This window comes from Ranitomeya imitator, chromosome 1 (genome assembly GCF_032444005.1).
Source record: "Ranitomeya imitator isolate aRanImi1 chromosome 1, aRanImi1.pri, whole genome shotgun sequence".
Taxonomy (NCBI): Eukaryota; Metazoa; Chordata; class Amphibia; order Anura; family Dendrobatidae; genus Ranitomeya; species Ranitomeya imitator.
The window spans coordinates 905531797-905537599 of record NC_091282.1 but is presented as its reverse complement, the minus strand read 5'-3'; positions in this window follow the sequence as shown (position 1 = coordinate 905537599).

The window sequence follows — 5803 nt, the reverse complement described above, 5'->3', positions numbered from 1 at the left end:
GTTAGCACGCAGGACCTGAAAAACCATTCTGACCTGCTTCACATGAGACTCCCAATCATCTGAGAAGATCAAAATGTCATCCAAGTAAACAATCAGGAATTTATCCAGATACTCACGGAAGATGTCATGCATAAAAGACTGAAACACAGATGGAGCATTGGCAAGTCCGAACGGCATCACTAGATACTCAAAATGACCCTCGGGCGTATTGAATGCAGTTTTCCATTCATCTCCTTGCCTGATTCTCACCAGATTATACGCACCACGAAGATCTATCTTAGTGAACCAACTAGCCCCCTTAATCCGAGCAAACAAGTCAGATAACAATGGCAAGGGATACTGAAATTTAACAGTGATCTTATTAAGAAGGCGGTAATCAATACACGGTCTCAGCGAACCATCCTTCTTGGCTACAAAGAAGAACCCTGCTCCCAGTGGTGATGACGATGGGCGAATATGTCCCTTCTCCAGGGATTCCTTCACATAACTGCGCATAGCGGCGTGTTCGGGCACGGATAAATTAAATAATCGACCTTTAGGGAATTTACTACCAGGAATCAAATTGATAGCACAATCACAATCCCTATGCGGAGGTAGAGCATCGGACTTGGGCTCTTCAAATACATCCTGATAATTAGACAAGAACTCTGGGACCTCAGAAGGGGTGGATGACGAAATCGACAAAAATGGAACATCACCATGTACCCCGTGACAACCCCAGCTGGATACCGACATGGAATTTCAATCCAATACTGGATTATGGGTTTGTAGCCATGGCAACCCCAACACGACGACATCATGCAGATTATGCAACACCAGAAAGCGAATAACTTCCTGATGTGCAGGAGCCATGCACATGGTCAGCTGGGCCCAGTATTGAGGTTTATTCTTGGCCAAAGGTGTAGCATCAATTCCTCTCAATGGAATAGGACACTGCAAAGGCTCCAAGAAAAACTCACAACGTTTAGCATAATCCAAATCCATCAGATTCAGGGCAGCGCCCGAATCCACAAACGCCATGACAGAAAACGACGACAAAGAGCATATCAAGGTAATGGACAGAAGGAATTTGGACTGTACAGTACCAATGACGGCAGACCTAGCGGACCGCTTAGTGCGTTTAGGACAATCAGAAATAGCATGAGTGGAATCACCACAGTAGAAACACAGACCATTCAGACGTCTGTATTCCTGCCGTTCAACTCTAGTCATAGTCCTATCGCACTGCATAGGCTCAGGTTTAACCTCAGGCAGTACCGCCAAATGGTGCACAGATTTACGCTCGCGCAAGCGTCGACCGATCTGAATGGCCAAAGACAAAGACTCATTCAAACCAGCAGGCATAGGAAATCCCACCATGACATCCTTAAGAGCCTCAGAGAGACCCTTTCTGAACAAAGCTGCCAGCGCAGATTCATTCCACTGAGTGAGTACTGACCATTTCCTAAATTTCTGACAATATACTTCTATATCATCCTGACCCTGGCACAAAGCCAGCAAATTTTTCTCAGCCTGATCCACTGAATTAGGCTCATCGTACAGCAATCCGAGCGCCAGGAAAAACGCATCGACACTACTCAATGCAGGGTCTCCTGGCGCAAGAGAAAATGCCCAGTCTTGAGGGTCGCCGCGCAAAAAAGAAATAATAATCAAAACCTGTTGAATAGGATTACCAGAAGAATGAGGTTTCAAGGCCAGAAATAGCTTACAATTATTTTTGAAACTTAGAAACTTAGTTCTATCTCCAAAAAACAAATCAGGAATAGGAATTCTTGGTTCTAACATAGATTTCTGATCAATAGTATCTTGAATTTTTTGTACATTTATAACGAGATTATCCATTGAATTGCACAGACCCTGAATATCCATGTCCACACCTGTGTCCAGAATCACCCAAATGTCTAGGGGAAAAAAAAAAAATTGAACACAGAGCAGAAAAAAAAAAAAAAAAAAAAATGATGTCAGAACTTTTTCTTTCCCTCTATTGAGAATCATTAGTTGGGCTCCTTGTACTGTTATGTTTGCTAATGACAGGTGTTATGAAGGCAATCCAGAAACACAGTGTGCTTAGCGATCAGAGCGCACACAGTGATCTGACAAATACCCAAAAATACAAGAACGAGCTCTGAGACGTGGAAACTCTGTAGACTGCACACCTGATCCTATCCTAAACACAACTAAAAGCGGCTGTGGATTGCGCCTAACAACTACCTAGGCAACTATGCACAGCCTAAGAAACTAGCTAGCCTGAAGATAGAAAAATAGGCCTGACTTGCCCCGGAGAAATTCCCCAAAGGAAAAGGCAGCCTCCCACATATAATGACTGTGAGTAAGATGAAAAGACAAAACGTAGGGATGAAATAGATTCAGCAAAGTGGGGCCCGATATTCTAGGACAGAGCGAGGACAGTAAAGCGAACTTTGCAGTCTACAAAAAACCCTAAAGCAAAACCACGCAAAGGGGGCAAAAAAAACCCACCGTGCCGAACTAACGGCACGGTGGTACACCCTTTGCGTCTCAGAGCTTCCAGCAAAACAAAAGACAAGCTGGACAGAAAAAAAGCAACAAAAAGCAAAAAGCACTTAGCTATACAGAGCAGCAGGTCACAGGAACAATCAGGAGAAGCTGAGATCCAACACTGAAACATTGACAAGGAGCAAGGATAGCAGCATCAGGCGGAGTTAAGTAATGAAGCAGTTAACGAGCTCACCAGAACACCTGAGGGAGGAAGCTCAGAAGCTGCAGTACCACTTGTGACCACAGGAGTGAATTCAGCCACAGAATTCACAACACAGAATGCTTTCACCTGTTAACACTTGCTTTATTATGTTCAGAGCTGGTCAGTTTTGTTGTGGTGCTCTGGTAACAGTGAATTGTCTTTTCAGAAGGGAGAGGCAGCAAGTCTCCTCACCTGAACTCAACAGCCTCATAGGCATATATCAGGCATTTGAGTTTGGGTCAGGAGATCTGTGGCCAGTCTGAACATAATGGACATTACAAAGACGACTGAATTTGGCCTAACATCGATATAAAGAAAATGTATATCTGCAACTACCTTGCTTAGGATGCATGCTATCAACATTTGCATTTAATCATCAAATAGATATTGTTATATTGCAAAAATTCTACATTTAGTTTGATCGGCATTCATTGCTCCCCTGTGAGCTAAATATCTTTTAGGCATAATGGCAGTTAGTGATGACCACATCAAGGCAGGCAAAGGATTTATTCAGGTTATTTTAGCCTCTAAGACAGGGTGGGGAATCTTTTTTCTGCAAATGGCCATTTGGATATTTATACCATCCTCTGGGGGCCGTATAAACTCTGCCCACAAAGTACAATCTGACTCTGGCACTGGTTTCAGGATGTAATCTTTCATTGAATTGCACTACCTTCAATGTTCAGTAGTTAATACTGCATGTGTGTGTTCTAACAGAGCAAGAAGAAATTAATGAGCGGTTTGTAATTAAAATACACCTCCCTGTACAAGAATGCGGTCCCTGAGAATCTGCCCGTGGGCCTGATAAAAGGTCATCAAGGGCCGTAAATGGCCCTGGTGCCTGAGGTTCCCCACCCCTGCTCTAAGACAAAAAAAAATGCATTTTCTTGGTCTAGATAATTGATAGTGCCTTAAAGCCAATGTAAAATAAAATAAAATCTGTTTATTGCTTAAGATATCATATGCATATAAATAGTAATGTAAAAATTGTACTTTTTATGTGTGATCTATGGGAACTACAGAACTGGAGAATTACAGCATGCCAGTGAATGCCATCGTCTCTTCTTTGTTTATCCGGGCACATCTGGTCCTGTGGTTGTGCTTCGTACTGTGACAGAACCTAATTCATTCTAGTTTCTGGTGGGTCATAGTTATCCAACTCAGTTATACTACATCACTGGGCAATATACTACGTGGCTCTGTGCTGTATACTACGTAACTGGGCAATATACTACGTGGCTGGGCAATATACTATGTGGCTCTGTGCTGTATACTACGTAACTGGGCAATATAGTACGTGGCTGGGCAATATACTACGTGGCTGGGCAATATGCTACGTTGCTGGGCAATGTACTACGTCACTGGGCAATATACTACGTGGCTCTGTGCTGTATACTACGTCGCTGTGCAATATACTACGTGGTTCTCTGCTGTATACTACGTCACTGTGCAATATACTACGTGGCTCTGTGCTGTATACTACATGGGCTGTGCAATACACTATGTCACTGGGCAATATACTACGTGGCTGGACAATATACGTGGCTGGGTAATATACTACGTGGCTGGGCAATATACTACATCACTGGGTAATATACTACGTGGCTCTGTGCTGTATACTACGTAACTGGGCAATATAGTACGTGGCTGGGCAATATACTACATGGCTGGGCAATATGCTACGTTGCTGGGCAATATACTACGTGGCTGGGCAATATACTACGTCACTGGGCAATATACTACGTGGCTCTGTGCTGTATACTACGTAACTGGGCAATATAGTACGTGGCTGGGCAATATACTACGTGGCTGGGCAATATGCTACGTTGCTGGGCAATATACTACGTGGCTGGGCAATATACTATGTCACTGGGCAATATACTACGTGGCTCTGTGTTGTATACTACGTCGCTGTGCAATATACTACGTGGCTCTATGCTGTATACTACGTAGCTGTGCAATATACTACGTGGTTCTCTGCTGTATACTACGTCACTGTGCAATATACTACATGGCTCTGTGCTGTATACTACATGGGCTGTGCAATACACTAGGTCACTGGGCAATATACTACGTGGCTGGACAATATACGTGGCTGGGTAATATACTACGTGGCTGGGCAAGATACTACGTCACTGGGCAATATACTACGTGGTTCTGTGCTGTATACTACGTAACTGGGCTATATACTACGTGGCTGGGCAATATACTACGTTGCTGGGCAATGTACTACATGACTGGGCAATATACTTTGTCACTGGGCAATATACTACGTGGCTCTGTGCTGTATACTACGTAACTGGGCTATATACTACGTGGCTGGGCAATATACTACGTTGCTGGGCAATGTACTATGTGACTGGGCAATATACTACGTCACTGGGCAATATACTACGTGGCTCTGTGCTGTATACTACGTCACTGGGCAATATACTACGTGGCTGGGCAATATACTACGTGGCTCTGTGCTGTATACTACGTAACTGGGCAATATACTACGTGGCTGGGCAATATACTACGTTGCTGGGCAATATACTACGTGACTGGGCAATATACTACGTGGCTCTGTGCTGTATACTACGTCGCTGTGCAATATACTACGTGGCTCTGTGCTGTATACTACGTCGCTGTGTAATATACTACGTGGCTCTCTGCTGTATACTACGTCACTGTGCAATATACTATGTGGCTCTGTGCTGTATACTACATGGGCTGTGCAATATACTACGTCACTGGGCAATATACTACGTGGCTGGACAATATACGTGGCTGGGCTATATACTACGTGGCTTTGCAATATACTACGTCACTGGGCAATATACGGTACTAAGTCGCTGGGCAAAATACTATGACGCTGGGCAATATATTACGTGGGCTGAGCAATATACTACATTGCCGGGCAATATACTATGTCGCTGGGCAATATACTACGTCGCTGGGCAATATATTACGTGGACATGCATATTCTAGCATACCCGATGCGTTAGAATCGGGCCACCATCTAGTTATTCAATAAACATCTGTTGTTGATATTCATTATAAATTCAGATATTTTCTTTTTCAAAAATGCTAATACACACCATG